Genomic DNA, 21598 nt, shown 5'->3' with positions numbered 1-21598 from the left:
TGTACCCAGACCCACAGCTATAGATCTCAAGAATTAGGGTCCCAGGAAGAGAAAGCTTTCCAGATAACTGAAACTTAACCCTTGAAGCACCACCACATACTACTATCCACTTTTTCTTGACAATCTTTCCAAAAGTTACTCTGTTATCCCATTGATAGAGCATATTAGAATTTTGTATGAATTAAGTCAGTGAGCTGACTGGAGGCTGGGACCTCAGCTACAGGAAAGCCCCTGCTTAAGATGCTGGGTAGGTAGCTTCTTCCTCACCTCTCAGGCATGTTCTGGGTGTATGAGGGCACTGACTCTTCCAAGGATGCTACTGCATGTGTACCTAATATACAGTTTAAAGACTCTCTTAGCACAATGGGCCAGAGTGTGGGCTCTCACTACTTTAGCTATGAGACCTTGGACGAGTCACTTAATGTCCCTAGACATCAGTGTCCTCAGCTGCAAAACAGAGACAGTGGTATATCTATTCCATAGGATCCATGTGAGCATTGAGTGAGGATTCACAGGTAAAGGACTTATGGTAGTGGCAGGTACAGAGTAAGCACTCAATAATCATTAATTGCTCTTCGTGCTAGTCATGACACTGCCTCAGATTGTATTTGCTTTGTTATTTTTTTTAAAAAAATTAATTTTTATTTTTGATAGAGAATGAGAGAGCACATGTGAGTGGGGGGGGAGGGGCAGAGAGAGAGGGAGACACAGAATCTAAAGCAAGCTTCAGGTTCTGAGGTGTAGTGAGGCAGGCAGTACAGAGTGTGACACAGGGTTTGAACCCATGAACTGAGAGATCATGACCTGAGCCAAAGTCTGATGCTTAACTGACTGAGCCACTCAAGCGTCCCTGGGTTATTTTTGCTAGTGATATTTACTGTGCTTACTGTAAACAAAAATCCATTTGATCTGTTTCCCTAGTAGCCCATCAGTTTATCTCACTGGTTCTCCAGTGGAGAAATTCTGTCCCCTGGAGGACATGTAGCAATGTCTGGAGACATTTTTGGTTGTCACAAATGGGGGTAGAGACCAAGAATGCTGCCAAACAGCATCCTAGAGGAAACACCAGTTTTTGTGCCATTCATATTCTGAACTTCTACATAGATTCTTTACATTTTTGCTAAATTAGTTCACTTTGACAGTTTTGGCCCATCTTTCCTACCTGGCTGGATCTTAAATCCTAGTTCTTTCACCCAAATGCTTTACCTTGCCATCTGGAGATTGCCTAAACTGTTTTGCAGGTCTTCATCCAAGGCATTGCTAAGCATTAGGGCTTAAGTCAGATGCCATGGAGTGTCATGTTGGAGCTTTCTCCCAGGTTAATGCTAAGCTGTTAGGAAATACTCTTTAAGTATAGTTGTTCAACTAGCTGTAACAACATCTGATACTTTACCTGAGGAAATTGGATTAGGTGTTTAAATTTTCCCTCACAGACTAAAATCAAATCCAACTTTCGTATTTGCATCTTTCCCACAACTTTGTTAACCATTTGGCTAAAAACAGAATGTGTATGGTGATGGTCCCTTGATCCCCCTTCTTGTAACCATCTTCCATTGAGGCAGATTCAAAGATGAATCACTAGATCAAATAGTACAAAGTTTTTTAACCATTTGATGTAAATTAGTCACTTAAATAATTATATTATTAGAACCAGAAAAGTCAGGACGAGATCTAACACGGATGCCTTTGAGTTACTTAACAGCATTTTTTTAAAACGGGTCCACTCCATTAGTAGTTTGCAAAATCAATTCAGAGAAGTGTGACCAATATTTTTTAAAATAGAAAATGTCACAATGTAGCATGCATAAGGAGCACAAGAATACTTTTATGTGTAACTGGGTCATTATGTAAACTGTGGGTCAGAGTCAAAAAGTTTGAAAGCAACTGGCCTAGATACTGGTGGAAACTGACTGTATCTTATCTTTCCCTTAGGGACCTGGCATTTTCATATCAGGAACTATGGAGCCTCCAAAGGAAGCTTCTCCACCCCATGTATAACATCCAGTGGCCATTCCACCCTGAAAGATCAGATACCCGAAAGAGGCGATGAAGAGCACATAGGANAGCCTTTTCCTGGTTGCTGTCCACAGCTAGTTCCTAAGGGCAGCTCAGTTCTCCCTTTACTCAGGCAGGGTGGTTTGGGAAGGAAAGAGGAGGAAGAAGGAAGATGCCTTACTCACCATGGCTAAGATTGCAATGCATGGAGAAAACTTATTGTCCATCGGAAACTCAGGTGTTTTTTTTATTCTACTTAACACCATTATGCATTTGGCACACTGAAGGGCTTTTCATGTCAGAGGTACAGTGATTTCAGAAAACAAGAGGGAAGTCCTTCAAGGGAGCAGGAAAAAAATTTAAAAATCCAAAAGGATCAGGAAGAGTTTCAACAAAGCAGGAAATCAAGCAGAAGCAATTAGTAAAAACATGTCAGCTCCCACAAGGCCTTCTTGCCTTGGCCATTGGCCCACCAGAGTTAATGACTTGAGTAAGAGGAGAGGAAGCCCTGGCCACATGACTCCTAGTTCTTGAATATAAAGACAAGGAAGGATCAAAATATACCCCCATGTATTATCATCTTTAAATAATGTAAGGGGAGACAGGGAGGACTTTAAAATAGCCAGCTGCCTGTTATGAGTTCTGAAGTTCCTGCCCTCTGAGATCAAAACCTGAGGCAGCCCTGCTCTCACAGACAGCTCCATCTCTCCCCCTGGGTCTTAGCTCAGAGGTACCCACTGCACAGGGGCTTTCTTCAGCCACTGAATGTGATCCCCCTTCTCTCACCCTATTGCTTGCTAGCACAACACCCTTTTATTCTCTGCTGGGCACTTAACAGCATCTGGGATTATTTCCACGGAAGTAGAGACCTTGGCCATCTCATACCTGGATTCGCCATGGATGGAACATGGTTCCTAATTGCTGATAATGATCACTAATGTTCCCTGAATAACCTTCTTAATTCCAGATACCATCCAAAGCATTTTATGTGTATGAAATCATTTATATTCTCACAGCCACGCTGTGATGGAGGTGTTGCCCACATGCAGGAAGCTACAGGGTAGAGCTGAGATTCAAACCCAGGCATACTGGCTCCAGAGCCTTCCATCTTAATCTTAACAGTCTTCTGTCTTTCCTGGGGAGTGGTCTGAGATGTTTGCTGGTGCAATGTGTGCAGCATGGGTAACGTACAAGAAGAGCCTTGCAGGACAGCAGTGGGGCTCTGGGGGAAGAGAAGGAGAAAATCCTGAGCAGCAGCAGGGCCAGGATGGGGGGAGGGGCCTTGACTCCAGTCTGAGATCCTGCTGTTTGATCCACTACTAATGGGTATACCTATCCACAGTGGGAGGATATAATGGTACACCTTTCTGAGGGCAACTTATCAATATTTATTATAAAAGAAAAGAAAGCCTTAAAACATAAATACATTTGGGGCTCAAATCCCTCTTCTGGGAATTTTTCCTAAGGAAAAAAAATATGATTTGTGTACAAAAATGTAAGCATAAGGATGTTCAGTGCAACCCAAATATCCTATAGTAAGTGTTGGATACATAAGCTTTATTCCTCTCACGTTGATGTAACAAACAAAAAGAACAAAGAATATGGGGAAATTATTCATGAGGTATTAAAAAGTACCATAAAAAGACTAAAACCCAGTATGTTACAGATTATTTTTAGGTGACATTATGGGAAATAAATTATTATTATTATTAGGTGACATTATGGGAAATTTTCCTTTCCTTTGAGTTTTTTGGTATTGTCCAAACTTCTGCTTTGAACATGTATTCCTTTTGTATCAAGGAAAAGTGTTACTTTGATTAGAGGCAGGTTTTTGAGCAGGAGTGGCACAATCAAAGCTGTAGTTGAGGATTAATCCGGCTATGGTATGTGGCACAGACAGAGGGGAAAAAAGTCTAGGGCGGAAGGACAGTGAGACTCTGTCGCAATAACCCAGGTAAAAGGCATCAACAAAGGTGCTGGCATGAAGAAAACAGGGACCGCCCTGTGTGTGTGAGGGACTGAAGTCCCCGGGCATGTGGCAGGCTAATAAACCCTTTAAATGCCTTGACTTCCAGTGCTTCCTAAAGCTAGTTTGGATGAAGACTGGGGCAGGTTAGAACAATTCCACTGTCGGCAATGTTCTAGGCAATCAGGCAAAGGACTAGAAAGCTCCAGAAGGGTAAATTATCCCAGGCACAGCCCAGCAGTGAGAGCCGGCACCTACCTGCATATGTCAGGTAAACTTGGCTCCTTCCCTTCTCCTGCCCTTGCTCCTGCACTTAGTCTAGCTTCTATGTCCGTGTCTTTTCTTTTCCCACTTCTCGTTGTTATTGTTGGATTGGGGCTTTGATAAATACTTCATTCTTTTTCACTTCTTCCCTTTTAAAAAATGTTAAAAGGATATGTCTTTGTGAGAGCACACAAGATTCCTAAATGATGAGATTACTGCAGAGTGTTTCTATGTCCCTTAAAATGTGCAAGAAGAGGGGCGCCTGGTTGGCTCAGTCGGTTGAGCATCCGACTTCGGCTCAGGTCATGATCTCACAGTTCATGGGTTCGAGCCCCACGTCGGGCTCTGTGCTGACAGCTCGGAGTCTGGAGCCTGTTTCAGATTCTGTGTCTCCCTCTCTCTCTGACTCTCCACTGCTCACACTGTCTCTCTCTCTCTCTCAGAAATAAAAAAAAAAAAAAACATTTAAAAAAATGTGCAAGAAGAAAAATATCTTACTATCTGGAGGTTCAAGTCCAAACTTCTTCATCAAGTGTTCAAAGTCCTCCGCAATGTGGTCCCATCTTATCTATCCAATCTCATCTCACGGTAGCCCATAAACTCTGCTTCATTTGTGTTGTGAGCTTCAAACGTCTGGATGTAGGGATTGAGGTCCAATCCCTACGTCTCCACTGTCTCAATTTTTCCAGTAAAACTCAGTGTCCATCTTCTCCACAAAATCCTTCCCAAGCATTTTGGAACATGGAGATATCCTAGCACCAGTAACAAAAGTCTTATAGCTGGGCAATATTTATTGAGTGTCTTTAAGTCCCAAGCTTTTATACATTGTGTCCTGCTATCCCTACAACTACCTGAGGAGATGTTATTAACTCCATATTACAGATGAGCAGACAGAGGATCAGTGAGATTAAGTAACTAGGTAGGTGTCACTTATACTAAGTGGCAAAATTGTCATTCAAACATAGACAGTTTGACCTCAGAGCCTAGCTTTTAACCTCTGGCTTGTGATGCTGGTCTGAAGGTTTTCACTTTTTTTTTTTTTTCACGTAAGTGAATATCCTGCTCTATTGAAATGAATAAAGCTCCTAAGAAGAGCTGCTCTGGTGAAAGATGTGGGGAAGGAGTCCCTCTGTTTATCTGTAGAGCCCTCAGGGTCTGAAGAACACAATGAAAACCACAGATTCATCCAACCTCCTCTTCCTAAAATGCGAGCGGGTAAGGTCAGAACTGGTTTCAGGGCCCACCTGGTATCTCTATCTTCTCTGCAATTTCTCAGACTATAAACCATTTATTTGCCAGTTAATCATGTACCACTAAGTCCTTTCTTTGAAACATTATTTTCCTTTAATGATATCTACATGAGTAACTATGTTGTGTGATTGTTAACAGGTAGTACTCAGCAATTCAAATTGCTGCTGGCAAGAGAGAAGTGTTCCCAGGATAGCTACCCAGGTTAAATCATTATGTTTTTGGCAACAAATGTAACAAAGGATTAATATCCATAATATATAAAAGTTGCTATAAATATTAAAAAGTCTTGCTATAATCAGAGAAATGCAAACTAAAACAGTAATGAGGTCCTTCTTTGATCCATTCAAAAATATTTAAAAGAATAATAATAGTGTATTCTGTGAGGCTATATATGGAAGTGGACAGTCTCATACATTGATGGTGGGAATGTAAATTCATACAGACTTTTTAAAGGAAATTGATTGATATTGAAGAGTAGCAGAATATTCCACCCCAAAATATGCCACTTTGGCAAAGATTGTTTTGAGCTGAAGGCAGCTCAAACAGCTTGAGAAGCAGCTGTAAGAAAATCTCTTGGCACTTTCCCTATTTGCTTAAAAGCAGGACATAAATTTATAAAGGTTTCCCTCCTCCCCTGTCTACCAGAAAGGGCAGAAGTTCATCACCAGAGACAGCTCTAGATCCTCATCAGCCCAGACATGGCACCAGAGAAACCTACATGAGAAACTATTAACTGGCCCATCTCTTCTCCTAGATTCCCCCCTATATTTACTGTCCTACAATTTTCTGCCCTAGAAACTCAAAGTCCTTTTCTTTTGTCTTGTCACTTCTCTGTAACATGTGCATGTGTAAGTGCAATGTACATGTTAATATACTTTTATTTGTTTTCTGTTTCTTTTATCAATCTAACTATAGGCCCTCAGCCAATGAACTTGATTGGTAGAAGGAAAAAAAGTTAGTTTTCCCTCCCCTACAAGATCAACCAAAAACTGAAAGTGGATATTGTGGTTGATCTAACAGTTCTTTTAGAAATCTTTCATGTAAGGGTGTCTGGGTGGCTCACTTGGTTGAGCATCCAATTCTTGATTTCAGCTCAGGTCATGATCTCACAGTTTATGAGATCAAGCCCCATCCGTGTTGGGCTCAGGCTGACAACATGGAGACGTCTTGGGATTCTCTCTCTCCCTCTCTCTCTGCCCCTCCCCCACATGCATGTGCTCTCTCTCAAAATAAATAAATAAATAAACTTAAAAAAAGAAATCTTTCACATAAAAAATACTGGCACACATATGCAAAGTTACATCAGCAGGGATGTCCATTACAGCATTGTTCATAAGAGCAAAATACTGGAAACAATCTAAATGAATCAATAAGTTTATTAAATAAATTGTAATCATATGCTCTGAATGATAAATTATAATTTGTTTGAAATTTTTGATTGGCCAAGAGGCACTGGCATGCAAAGATTTCCAAGACATATCATTAAGTTTTTAAGAAAGCAAGTCATTGGATAATATGTATTATAGAATTCTATATAATCTAGTATTATTTGGAAGCAGTTAGCCACATTGTTAACAGTTGTCTCTGGCGAGGAAGGAGCAGGATTGGAAGCACATACACATGTAAAGGGGGACTTGGCCTTTTTTTTTTTATCCTAATATATGAACTTTCTACAAAGAGCATATCTTTTTGGTGTAATGTTTAATTAAAGTATATTTTTAAAAAGATAACATTTAGGCTTAGGTTGGAGATAACCCAGGGGGAAAAAATACCCTAGATTCTGGCACAAAAACACCCTGGAATCTAACATACAAACACGTGTCTTGAAACTTTTCTATTAAACTCTGGCTTGTGTTAAAATACCACATACATCTCTAATCTCTAGTCGTTTCTATGATATATAATTTTGGACACAATTTTATTTTATTTATTTTTTGTTTTGTTTTGTTTTTTTCAGCTTCATTCTTTTATTTATTTTTTTTTAATAGTTTATTGTCAAATTAGTTTCCACATAACACTCAGTGCTCATCCCCACAAGTGTCCTCCTCCATGCCCATCCCCCCCTCCCCCCACATCCATCAGTCCTCAGTTTTTGTCAGCATTCAAGAGTCTCTCATGGTTTGCTTCTCTCCCTTTCCCCCACCATTTCCGCCCTTCTTCTCCCCCTTGTTCCTCCGTCAAGTTCCTCCTAATCCTCCTATACGTGCAAACATATGATATTTGTCCAGGACACAATTTTAAGAAGTACATAATCCATGTTTGATGTCCTCTCCCAGCAGGCCCTGGAGTGTTGTTTTCACCAAAGGGACCCAAAGAGGAGCCTGAGCTCAGAGGGCAGCCTTAACAGCTCTCCAAAGGGAGCCAAGAGCCACAGGAGAAGTTGGGCCAGGAGAAAGGTCTAGGATCTAAGAGATGGTTCTCCCACAGCTGCAGGATTAGCCAAGAAATGGCTTCCCAAGCACCAAGAGCCCCTGGCGGCAAAGGTCAAGGTCCTCCTGGGCTTCCTCAGACTTCCCAAGCCCATTCTAGTCAAAAGATACTAAAGAAAAGATTTTCCACAGCGTCAGGGTTAAGCTGAATCCATTTATAAGAAAATGAATGGTTCTACGAATCGTGTCCCACTGTGCAAATGAAGGTGGGGAAGTGGGAGGAAGGAGCCAGATAACAAAATGAACTGTCACCATCAGTTTAGGTTCTCCTGTCTCTTCCAGTCATCCACCCCCAACCCTCTCCAGACGTCTTCTGTCTCTTAATTCAGCACCTCAGAAAAGTCAGGTTCCCAATACTCACTCTGATCCATCTCCCTCCTTCTTCTGTCTGTCTTCTGTCTGCTCTTCAACTAATCAGTATTCAGATTCCAGATCCAACTACATCTCTGAGCATTTACAGTCATCCTCCCTAGAACCTTTTCTCCCATCCTGAGTCGGTAGGGCGGGGCTGCCGTTTCCTCCTCCTCCTAGGACTCCTCCTGCTCTTAATTTCCCCGTTGTTCGTTGTTCCGGTTGCATCTTCACATAAGGAAAAGAGCTTCTGCCCTAAGCCTTTTTAAAAATTGCTGAGGGATCTGTTTCTGTGGCCTCCTTTTTAAGCCGAGAAGACTCAAGTGATATGAAAGGCAAAGTTCGGTTTGGATCTATCCCTTTGCACCTCTGTCACTTCAAGTCTTGGGACCCAAGTTGCGCTAAGCCCACTCAGTGTGGTGTCAGGCACTGCCATATAGTCAGTGTCCAGATGGGAATGCTTAAGGAACAGAGCTGTCCTCAGGAAGGCCATTCACCAATGGTTATGAAAATGGTTTTGAAAAGTTCATTAGGACCCAGAAACTTCGCATCTTAAAAAACGAAGCATGTTGACATGGTGAGCCACTAATACCATTGATTAAAAATGAAGTTGATAAAGTCACCACTGACAATGGGAAATGCCTATAATACATTGTTAACTGAGGGGACAGGGCAGGGGTGGAAAGAAGGGTAGAAAAACAGTGCAGCTTATCTCAATGTGTAAAAAAATGTTATTTATACAGATAGACCCATTTTTATTTTTTTATTATTTTTAATGTTTATTTTTGAGAGGGGGTATGCAAGTGAAGGTGGGTAGAGAGAGAGGGAGACACAGAATTCGAAGCAGGCTTCAGGCTCTGAGCTAGCCACCAGCACAGAGCCTGATGCAGGGCTCAAATCCACAAACCATAAAATCATGACCTAAGCCAAAATTGGATGCTTAACTACCTGAGCCACCCAGGCGCCCCAAGATAGACTCATTTTTAAAAGATGGAAGAAAACATAAACTATGATGGTTTGAAAGCAGTGAGATTGTGAATGGTTGTGATTTTCTTATTTATACTTTTCTGAATTAAAAAAAATCTCATGGTCAGAGGGTAAGATGATTTTAATCAGGGAGGGAAAAAAAAAAGTTTTTAAGAGAAAGTAAGCAAAGGGGTAGGAGGACCATAGCTAGAAATCTGGACAAGTATATTTTACCAGATTCACAATGTAAAGAGAGAAGCATAAGTATTCAGTCAACACTTCTGAAGGAAGCATTTGGTTTGGTGAAAGAACAGTGATGCAGAGAAAACAAAGCTATTTACACATTCACTGATCATTGTCAAAGGTATGTAAGAGGTGCCTAATTCCCTGGGTTAATCTGTATGATTCATCAAAACTTCCCACACCTACTATAACCAAAGCTTTCTGTCACATCTTCTGCTTTTTTAAATGTGTTGAGTGTGTTTAAGAAATGGTCCACAATTGGATGCATTAAACTTGCTCATTACCAAATGTTTATTGAACATCCCAGGAACTTTATTTTCTCAAAAAACCCCACAAAACTTTGGTTACTGGTGCAAGAATCTCTTGTATTAGAAATATAAGTTCTTCTGAGGAAGGCAGAATTAAGAAAAAAAACTCTTTGTAATAAAAGCCCTAATTCATATTGAAGATATTTTGAAAATAGATTTTTTTTTAATGCAGAAGGGTAGTATACATTTTGATAAATTTCCTTCCTGTTATTTTGCCTATGCTGAAGTGGGGTTTTTTCCATAGTAGTAATCACACTGTATATTGAGGACAGGACCTGTTTAAAGTCAGAGTTTCCATATAAAACAGCCTGCCATCCTATTTGAAAATATAGCTTTAACAATGTAATGACTTTGACCTTTAAAAAAAATAAGCTTTTACATGTCATGTTTTATTTATTTATTTATTTACTTACTCACTTACTTATTTGGGGGCTTAGATGAAAAAAGAGGTTTCTGCCAAAATAATCACAATATTACTATCCAGGTTAACCAAACAAATTTCGTTTGGTCAACTTAAGAGCCTCATTAAAACTTAGTGTCCCAGTTTTCACTGGTAGTTTGATGCTTTCCTTTCTTCACTTCATAAGCATTGAATGACTGGAATGCTGCTGGCACCATATTGAAAGTTTTTAGGTACACAGAGGTTAAAAGGTGGTCTTTAACTTTGTCAAAGGAGCTTAGAATCTATTGGAGAAGAGAAAACACACACACACAAATATCCTCTACAAAGGAAACTGCCCTTTGTAGGCTCAAAGCAGTGGAGATCTTCTAAGGATGAGCTCTAGAAAAGTTTTGTGATCTGTACACAGCCACTGACAGATGAAGGGATTTTAGAGAGAGAGAGTATGAGAAAGGGATTCCAGGCCAAAGGCACAGCACAAGCAAAGGGGGCAAGTTGGGAGAGCCAGGGCTTCTAAAACAGGCAGTGGAATTGCCTGCTGTAACCCAAACTCATTTTATAAAACAATTGTTTTCAGTAGGGAAAAAAAGAAAAAGAGAGGCTTGAGAGTTTCAAAATTGTAAATAACAAAGCTGTTTTTCCACTGCTTTAGAAAGTATAGTTTTATAGCTTCAAGTGATTAGTTTTAAAAACTAAACATCACTGATCAAATTGAGCTTTTGATTTTTCCCTAGCTTTTTTTTTTATGCCATCACCTACATCAGCTTCTTGTACATGATTGTCATACCCACCTGCAATCTAGCGGGGCAGCTACATCGGGCAGCTAAATTTTCAATTAAGTTAGAATCAATTGATTAAGGGGGCGCCTGGGTGGCTTAGTCGGTTGAGCGTTCAACTTTCGCTTAGGTCATNAATTAAGTTAACAATATCCATCATCGTATTACAAATTGTGTTCATTGACTGATTATATATTATATTCTGTTTATAGATTTTTCCCTAAAAGACAAATACCCAATATAGTCAAGTTTTAAATTTGGTTTCAAGAACAGAAAAGCCTTTCTGCCATAGAATCATCTCTATGTTGATAATAGATTAACTTCTGCTAGGGTTAATTCACTAGATTTGTCCCGTAACATGATAGCAAGTTCTGAGGACCCTTAATTCTAAAGATAAGTACAGAACAGACCCACTATAATCATCTCTTGACTCCACACCTTTATATGTGTCTGCAGGGTTCTCTACTTCAAGGTTTTGCAGTCACTTCAAGTTCAACATGTGCAAATTTGAATTTGTTAGTCCCACCATCCCCCAAATTCATTATTATTTCTTACTCATCTGTGTAAATATTACAAAACTTCATTTGTTGTTTGGAACCTGCAGTTTGAAGGTTGCGTGGCCAAATATGCAGAGAACAGGTTTTTGAGTTAGAGAACTAGTTCAGGACCCTGCCCTGGCCTCTCTGAGGTTTAGTGCTTACCTGACTGTAAGCAAGTAAGCCTTGATGAGTGCCCCACTCATATGTAAAATGGGGCTGAGAGCAGGGCCTACTTCATGGAGTTGTTTTGAGAATCAAATAGAAAGTCCTACACAAACGTTAGCCAGTTTTACTTGGTAATAATGGTAATATTTATGATCCTTCAGAATGTGAGATTCACACTGAATGAAGGAACATGTCAAGATGGGCTACCCTGCCCAAAGAGTCATTCATGACATGGAGAATTTGCCATAGCCAAGTCCAGCTTATTCTCACTCAGCCTTGTCATTGCTCCTGGCTTGATTATTATCAAGGGGAATGAAAACACCATATATGACCTGAACTGATTAGGTCATACCCCTGCTTCAAACTCATCTATGGCTTGCATTGCTCCAGAGTTCAAAGTCTTAACATGGTTCACATGTTCTGCTGCAATGTTCTACCCTCACCACATCTCCAGCAGTATTGCCCACAATTCTTCCTCTCACTTGCTTGCTGATCTTTTCTTGGCTTAACCCAATTCCTCAATTCCCAAATTAAAGTCACTCCTCAAGCCATGCCCTTCCCTGGTCACACTTTCTATCCCCTCTCCAGACTTCAGCTGAAATGTCACTTCATCACAGAAGCTTTTTCTAACTAGCTGAGACCCTGCATTTACTTTCTTGGAAAACTTAGCTTCTCCTTCTCAGCACTGATCATACTCAAAATAATCACATGTATAAATTTTTATTCCCCTCTAGGCTCCCAGTCTCCTATTTGTCACTTGGATTCTTCTACCTGAACCGGCTGAGTCATCTGCAAAATAAAGCTCATCTTTTATGATATCTGAATTACAACAACACCAATCCTTCCCCTATGGAATTAGCTGGAAGTCAAGTAATTCCTGGAATCTCCTCCCCAGATGTCCTAGATCTCCCAGAAGTCTCCAGGGTTGCTTACTTTTGTGCACAAATCACCCCTGCTCTCTTGACAGCTGGTGCCTGCTTGGAGAATGGGAACTCAGCTACAGGCTTTCAGGGATGGGTTGATTGGCTCTGCCAGGCTGGAGGATCTTGATCAACTCCACAAGCCAGGGAGAATTACAGAGGCATTTAGCTGTACAGCTGGGAGTGTGTGGTAGGAGGGATTAATAAAATCAGCCACATCCACTGCCTGATCAGCTCCTGAGCCCCTACTGTCGAGTCTTGGGTTCTCCTCCAGACAGCCCCTTTCTGGTGGTGAGCTGCACCCATCTTGGCCCTGCCTGCCTGTCTAAACTAGTCTGGACCACCTAGGCCATCAAACTTGTTTTAATGAATGAACATCCAAAATACTCCTGATTGGCCTCCTAATACATTTTTTCCTGAGATGTTCCTCTGCCCCTTGAAAACGATGGAGTAAGTGGCGCCAGGGTGGTTCAGTTGGTTAAGCGTAAGACTCTTGGTTCCGACTCAGGTCATGATCTCATGATTTGTGAGTGCAAGCCCCACATTGGGCTCTGTGCTGATAGCATGGAGACTGCTTGGGATTCTGTCTCTCCTTCTCTCTCTGCCTCTCCTTCACTTGCACACAAACACACACTCTCTCTCTCTCTCAAAAGAAATAAATTTTTAAAAGTTTAAAGAAAATGAAAAGAAAAGAAAATGACAAAGGAAGAGAAATGGAGGAGTTTTGCCTAAACATCTAAAACCTAGGGTAGAGCAATGCCACATTTTGCTACCAACAACCCCATGACTTGTCTGGCCAAAAATATTTTTATTCTTTTTTTGGATGTGTTAATCCCATCAATTATGCTACAGCCAAATTTTGTTACTTCTTCAGGCTGAATGTAATCTAATTTCCTCCACTTCTTTTTATTCTGACCCCACCCACCACTAGGCTAGTTAACTTATTACCTCTCCTGGACCACTCTACCTCCCAACTGGCCTCCAGTTGCCATATTTTGAACCCACATGATCCCTACACCACCCAACAGCTACAGTAATATTTGAGAAAAGCAAAGATTATCAGATCAGACCCTTGCTTAAATTTTTCTGTTTCTTCTTACTTCTTTTAGAGTGAGATCCAAAAGACATAAAACAGTCTTGCATTCTCTCTCTACTGCAGCCATTCATTTAACAAATATTTGCCAAGCATCTGTTGGAGGAAAAAGGCAGCCAATGTGAGTGGGGTGAGGTTGGTAGGGGGAAGACTAGAAGGAGGGTTGGAGAAGAAGGAGGTGCCAAGCCCCACTGGCCATGTAAAGTATGGTTAGGAGTTAGGGATTTCCTCTGAGCTTCCCTGCTTCCTTGGTCACATCTGTTTTCTCCCTGCCCAACACCTCACAAGCATCTTCCTGGAATATTCTCCTGTCTTCTGTTTTCCTAGATAACTATTCCTCTTTCTTTAGAACTCTAGTTTAGTTTAGAACATTCCTTTCTTCTGGATGACTTCCTTGATAAATGCTCCCATAGTTCACGTGCATTTCGTTTGTTCGTCCACAAAGATTTATTGAGTACCTGTCACTTGCCAGGGACTGTTCTAGGCTCTGAGGAGACAAACAGACTTTCATCAAGTTAGAAATGTACATTTGGGCTGATACGACAGGAAATGTGATTTACATCGTACACCCAGAATCTGTCTTGGGGAATTCCCTTGGAGAGCAACCCAAAGAGAAGACAGCCATTTTTCAGAGCAACAGCAGTTCACTGAGTGTCTCTGGGCTTTGGGCTGAAAGAGTTGCATCTTATGAAGACATAGTAGGCCTGAGAAAGTAGCAATTTCAAATTAATTACAGACACTGATTTGGGACCTATCTGCTTCTCAAATAAACAGCACTATAAACTCCAAAGTTTACTTAGAAACAGTACTGATTTTTCCTAACCAAACCCAGGGAGGACATATGGCTATTGGTGGAACAGATATACAGTTGTTAGTGAAGAGATGTATGGTTGTTAGTCCCAGGAGAAGACATACGTTTATTGTGAAGAGTGTCTGTAGCCAAGCTCCACTGGAGACTCAAGCAACAAGTTGCTAGGGGCTGCTGCTATTTCCCAGATGGAATTCCGCAACTCCAAATAGTGTCTGGAGTGACTCCTTTCAGGACGAGTCTCTGAAAGTTTAGACAAAGAAAGTCTTTTATGGATTCATTCAACAAAAATTTTTATTGAGAGCTTCCGTGAGCATGGTCCTCAACTAGATTCCGAAGAATAGTAAATAACAGACATAGTTCCTGTACTCATGGAGTTTATATTCTATCAAGGGAGACAGACATGTCATAACTAGTTACTTAGCTCCAAATGTCCAAATAAAGACTGTTCTGAAACCATATTTCAAGAGGACCTGGTCAATCTGGGGAAGGGTAGGTGGTGCAGACAGGAAGGCTCCTGTGGGGAAAGATCATTGACTTTGCTTTATAAGATAACTGGAAATTCCAAGTGTGAGAATATGATGCTGAATGGTAAGGAATGTTGCTTGCAAAGGGAATAGCCATACAAAGACCCTGAAGTGGAAAGAAGCAAGTATGAATCCCCTAACATTTCTTAGAGAAGGCCAATGTGACTGAAGTACCTTGAGCTAAAGGGAGCATAGTATGAAATGAAGGTCAGAGATTTTGTTTGGGAGTTAGGTTATGACAATGGGAAGCCATTAAGGGTTTTAAGTAGGGTATTAAAAAAATTATGTTTGTGTTAAAAAGATCATTCTGACTTTAGGATGGAGGAGCAGTGGCAGAGGTGAGCAAAGTGAATGGAAGGAGACCCATTAGGAGACTCCTGATGTGAAATAAGAGAGAAACGATGGAGACCTGGACCAGAGTAGTGCCATTAAAGATGTTCTAATGGACGATGCTAAAGGTATTAGAAGGTAAAATTGACAGGCCATAATCAACAATAGCCAAATTATGGAAAGAGTCCAAATGTCCATTGACTGACAAATGGAAAAAGAATGTGTGTGTGTGTGTGTGTGTGTGTGTACACACACACAATGGAATATTACTTGGTGATTGAAAAGAATGAAATCTTGCCATTTGCAGCAATGTGGATGGAACTAGAGTATATTATGCTAAGCAAGATAAGTCAGAGAAAAATATATAATTTCACTCATATGTAGAATATAAGAAACAAAACAGATGAACATTGGGGAAGGGAAGAAAAAATAAGATGAAAATAGAGAGGAATGCCACAAGAGACTCTTAAATATATAGAACAAACTAAGGATTGGTGGGGGTGGAGAAAATGAGTGATAGGCGTTAAGGAGGACACTTGTTGGGATGAGCACTGGGTGTTATATGTAAGTGATGAATCACTAAATTCTACTCCTGAAATCATTATTACACTATATGTTAAGTAACTTGAATTTAAATAAAATGTAAAAATAAAATAAAATTGACAGGCTATGGGGATTGATTAGATATGTGGAGTAAGGGAGGAGATATCATGAATCCTAAAGTTTCTGGCTTCATGCTTCTGGGTAGGTAGTGATGCTGTTCTTCAAATAGGAAACACTGGATGAGGACCAAGTTTGTGGGGTCAGAATAGGAGTCAGGTTCAGGATTTGTGGTTGAGTTTGGGATGCTCTTTAGACATTTAACAGAGAGGCTCATTAGGCTGTTGAACAGATGGATTTGGAGCTTCAAGGACATGTATGGATTTGAGACATAAGAAAACAGTCACTGGAGCTGAGGGTTTGGATGTGTGCACATGGGAAAGCTTGTAGAATGAGAATAGCACCTAGGATGAATCTTTGAGGAACACCATCATTTAAAGGGTGGGTAGAGGAGGAAGATGCCCATGGAGGCTGAACAGTAGCCAGGGGGGTAGCAAGAAAAGCAGGAAGTGGTTGTCCCACGAAGCCAAAGAGAAAGGGTGTCTCAAGAAAAAGGAAATGCTTGGGGCATCTGGGTGGCTCAGTCGTTAAGCGTCCGACTTCGGCTCAGGTCATGATCTCACGGTTCGTGGGTTTGAGCCCTGCACCAGGCTCTGTGCTGACAGCTAGCTCAGAGCCTGGAGCTGTTTCAGATTCTGTATCTCCCTCTCTCTTTGACTCTCCCTGCTCATGCTGTCTCTCTCTCAGAAATAAAACATTAAAAAAAGAAAAAAGAAATGCTTATGGTTATTAAGTGCTGCTAAGCCATCATGTAACATGAAGTCTGAAAAGTTTCCATCAGCTTGTGGTATGGAGATGATAGGACCTTCAGGAGAAAGATTTTGACAGTGAGATGGTGGAAGAAGAGAAGATATTGGAGAGAGCAGAGGACTGCTTGGCAGGGGAGGAAATGGATCCAGTGAGTGTGGACAAAGTTGGGATGGACTTCCCTTTTGCCAGGCTTCCTTTTTGTTCTTTTCTTTATTTTTAAGTAGGTTCCACAGCCAGCATGGAGACCAACATAGGACTTGAACTCACAACCCTGAGATCGAGATCTCAGCTGAGATCAAGAGTCAGAGGCCAGTTAAAGAGAATTTTTTCACTGTCCCTTTATTTTTTACTCCAAACAATATTCAATAACATTTAAGTATTACCCACCTTTGTTTCAACCCTCTGTGAATGAAATGGCAGGATTGGGTATTTTTTTTCCTCTCTTTTCTTTTCCAAATATGCAAGTCAATCTGGATCTCTCATTTTATGGGAGAAAAGACACAGGGTTTCTCATACTGAGTGATGTTTTCAAAGAGACAATGGAAGCAGAAATTATTTGTAGATATAACATTGGATCTAAACCTATTCCCTCTCTTGAGCCCATGTCAGTGGGCAGGTATTTCACTATTTCTAATTTAACATAAGAGAACAAGTTGGCATGATTTGAGTAAACATGTCTTACTAAAATTCTGAAGCAGTGTTATATGTTCCATTTGGGGCAACATGAGAAATTTGCCAGCTGAGAAAGATGCAGCAAATCTTGGTATAACTTGCTTTTGTGTTTTGTTTGTTTTTCCAAAGAAATAGAAAAAAAAATGGTGACCATCAGGAGAACTTTGAGCTAATAAGGGGGAATTTGACCGGGGGGGGGGTCCCCAAATAACAACTCTTTTAAGAAGTTTAGTTGTGAAGGAAGGGTAGCATTTGGAGTGGCCAAAGGAGAGCTTTTCCTTAATGGAGGGGAACTGAATATGATTAGGTATTGATAGGAAAGAATGAGTAGGAGGGGACTGGCTAAAAGATGTAGGAAAGGGAAGGAATAATCCAGGAACCTCAGACTCAAATATCCAAGGGCCTCAGTAAGTAACCTAAATGCATGAGGCAGCAGGTTGTAGGAAATAGAGTGGCAGGAACTGCAGAGAATGGAGAGTACGACTCCTTCTGAATATTGACTTGAGGCACAGAAGCTGGGGGACGGGGGTGGGGCAGTGTTCTTGATTGTGATGCTAGTATGCACACAAATGTAGGTGTTGGTCAAAACTTGTGGAATTATACACTAAAAAGGATGGATTTTTTACCTTTCATTTTTCCTTATAATAAGTAATTTTTTTTCAAAAGGGAAAAAATCTATATGAGCCAAATACAGGATCTGTCTGTGGGCCACAAATATTGTTCTATGGTTTCTGGATTTACTGAGAGAATAAGTTTTGAAAAGATATGGGGAGTGGGACCCAGGCCCCAAGTGCAGAGACTTGCCTCAGCTGGAGGAGAGATATGGTCTCCATGGTAACAGGAGGAAAGGTAGTGAGGGAGTGAAAGCAGGCAGACAAGTGGCAGGATTCTGAGGGATTTCTGATGGGAAAATAGACGTCTATTCTGCCAGTTGAAGCAGGAGGCCCAGTCATCTGCTGACTATGAGGTAGGAGGTGGAACGTCAGATATTTGAGGAGAGTGCTGATGGTTTGATAGAGCCACAGAGGAGAATTCGAGCACAATTTAACCAGAAAAAGATGACTGGTAGTATTTCAGGTTCTTCTGAGGTTGGTGATTATATTAATTAGGATTGAGTTCAGCTGCATGTATCATAGGAGGCTAAACCAACCACAATACTAGTGGCTTTAAAAACCTAGGTTTATTTCTTTTTTCATATAAAGGAAATATGAAGGTAAGTCTAGGACTGGTGTATTATTTCATCAGGGATCAAAACTACTACTTTTTTTTAAAAAGTTTTTATTTAAATTCCAGTTAATTAACATACAGTGTAATATTAGTTTTGATGTACAGTATGGTGATTCAACACTTCCATACATCAGCCGGTGCTCATCACAAGTGCCCTCCTCTTGTGAGGATGAGCACTGGGTGTTATGTGGAAACCAACTTGACAATAAACTATTTGTAAAAAAAAAAAAAAAAAAAACAAGTGCCTTCCTTAATCCCCACCACCTATTTAACACATCCGTCTACCCACCTCCCTTCTGGTAGCCATCAGTTTGTTCTCTCTAGTTAGAAAAAATGACTACTTTTTTGGGTGCATGGGTGGTTCTGTTGGTTAAGTATCTGACTGGCTCAGGCCATGATCTCGCAGTCAGTGAGTTCGAGCCCTGCATTGGACTCTGTGCTGACAGCTCAGAGCCTGCAGCCTGCTTCAGATTCTGTGTCTCCCTCTCTCTCTGAGCCCCGCCCCCCTCATACACACAGTCTCTTTCTCTCTCTCCCTCTCAAAAATAAATAAACACTCAAAAAGAAGAAAACAACTACTACTTTTTGCTTCAGCATCCTGGCTTGTAGCTTCCACCCTTAAGTTTCTCTCATGGTTCAAGATGGCAGGAGCTGCACTCTAAGGCAGAAGAGTGAGTGGGGGACTCTTCCTGCGAAATCAACTCTCAAGCTTTCCTGCAGCAACCACAGTATATTTTCCCTCATTCACTGAAATGTAGTTGAAAGACAAACCTGCTTATAAGGGCAGCTGGGAAATGCAGTCTTTATAGCATTGTTGTCCAAGTAGCTATCAGGACCTGATTATTAAAGAAGATACATTAGAGTATGGTGCTGGTAACCTCTACTCTGTCATGTGCCTCCACCCTGTCATGTGCTTTGCATCCTCCAGTGGGGTTTATTTCAGGATGTAACCATGGAGGAACTGGAGTTGATTTTATCAGGGGTTGGGATTTTATCAGTTAAAGGTATAAAAGTGCTAAGGAGCAAGAGTCTAGAACTGTCCTGAGAGAGTTCTAAAAGTATAAACCATGGGGGTGCCTGGGTGGCTCAGTTAGTTAATCATCCAATGCTGGTTTTGGCTCAGGTCATGATCTCCTGGTTGTGAGATTGAGCCCTGCAACAGGCTCTGTACTGACAGCTTTGGATTCTCTTTATCCCTATCTCTCTACTCCTCCCCTGCTCACTTGTGCTTGCTCTCTCTCTCTCTCTCTCTCTCTCTCAAAATAAATAAATAAATCTTAAAAAAAAAAAAACAAGTATGAACTTGGATTCTAAAGTAGTTTGGGGAGAATAATGATGGCAGGGGGAGCTGAAGGATGGAGGGAAAGTAGAAATCTTAATTACCTAGACATCCTGATACAGTGGAAGAAAGACTCCTGTTGAAGAAGTAGATCAGGCATGCTTGAACAATAGATAATTGTGGTGGAGAGGGAGAAGTTAGACTGTGGACAGGGACAGACAGCTGCTGTTTTAAAGAGATTTGGGATGACGACACCCCGAGGCTCAATTGAAGATCAGGAGTGACAAGAACCCTCCAGACCTCTTTCCTGTTTCTCTTTCCTCCCTATCTAGTTTCTACTTCTATGAGTATTCATCCATAGAATTTCAAACTGAAGGTGTATTGGACACATCCTGTGCCCCATGTCATATCCCCTTGGCCCATCTTTAACTCCAGCCATTTCTGCAACAGCCATCTGTGACCTGGCACCATACCTTCCCACAGATGTGACTGGATAGCACTGTGTCTCAACTTCAACAGGAATCTCTCACCCTTGGCCCAGCACTTCTCTGACCTGCTGTGCACTCACACATATACAAACCTAAAAGAGAAGGAAAGTTAATACCCCATGGGGTAATCCCTGACTATTGAGATCAGGATCTGGTAGATAAATGCTCCCTCTAGTCTCCTTCAGGGTGGATAGTTCTGAGTTACATTCTTCTTGGCTTTCCAGAGGGTTGTAGCAGGAATGAGCCCTTGATGCCCATAACAGTGACCAGCTGGATAATGCATTTTTAAATTGTGTTAACACATAAGAATTACCATCTTAATAATTTTATAATGTAAAATTCAGGAGCATCTAGTACATTCAGTTATACAACCATCACCACTATCTAGTTCTAGAACATTCTCATCATCTCAAAAAGAAACTCCATATCTGTTAAGGAAGCCATCACTCTCCACTCCTCCCTAACCCAATTCCTGGCAGCCACTGATCTATTTTCTCTATGAAGCAACCTATTCTAGAGATGTCGTAAATGGAATTACATGGTATGTAGCAGGATTCTTAGCTGGATTATTTTACTTAGCATATGTTCTTAAGATTCATCCATGTTGAAGCATGGACCAATACCTCTTTTTCTGCCCAAATAATATTCCATTGTATGGATATATCACATTTTGTTTCTCTTTCATCAGTTGATGGACATTTAGATCGTTTCCACAGTTTGTCTATTATGAGTAGTGCTGGTATGAATGATAACCCATTTTTATGGTTTTTTAAAAAATATTTTTACTTATTTCTAGGAGAGAGAGAGAGACAGACAGCGTGAGCAGGGGAGGGTCAGAGAGAGAGGGAGTCACAGACTCTGAAACAGGCTCCAGGCTCTGAGCTGGCAGTCAGCACAGAGCCCGACGCGGGGCTCGAACCCACGAACCGCGAGATCATGACCTAAGCGAAAGTCGGACGCTTAACCAACTAAGCCACCCAGGCGCCCCCATTTTTATGTTTTTTAAGTTTATTTCTTTTGAGAGAGAGAGAGAGAACCCCAAGCAGCCTCCGCACTGACAGCACAGACCCTCATGCAGGGCTCTACCTCATGAGCTGTGAGATCATGACCTGAGCTGAAATCAGGAGTCAGACGTTTAACAGACTGAGCCACTCAGGTGTCTCCCACCCCTTTTTAAAGTTTATTTATTTA

General features: G+C 41.1%; 1 protein-coding gene across 1 annotated transcript in view; it reads left to right on the top strand.

The window, feature by feature from the left end:
* The window catches only part of CCNDBP1 (cyclin D1 binding protein 1), a 96011-nt gene extending 93952 nt beyond the window's left edge, over positions 1–2059 (top strand). The window contains exon 17 of the transcript XR_013335239.1: positions 1933–2059. The gene's annotated coding sequence lies outside the window, so the exon portion shown is untranslated. The remainder of the gene's footprint in view (positions 1–1932) is intronic.
* Positions 2060–21598: the final 19539 nt, after the last annotated feature.

The sequence above is a fragment of the Crocuta crocuta genome, unplaced genomic scaffold (genome assembly GCF_008692635.1).
Source record: "Crocuta crocuta isolate KB4526 unplaced genomic scaffold, BGI_CrCroc_1.0 scaffold102, whole genome shotgun sequence".
In the NCBI taxonomy this organism is placed as follows: domain Eukaryota; kingdom Metazoa; phylum Chordata; class Mammalia; order Carnivora; family Hyaenidae; genus Crocuta; species Crocuta crocuta.
The sequence above is the reverse complement of the archived record's forward strand: the minus strand, read 5'-3'. Positions and strand labels throughout refer to the sequence as shown.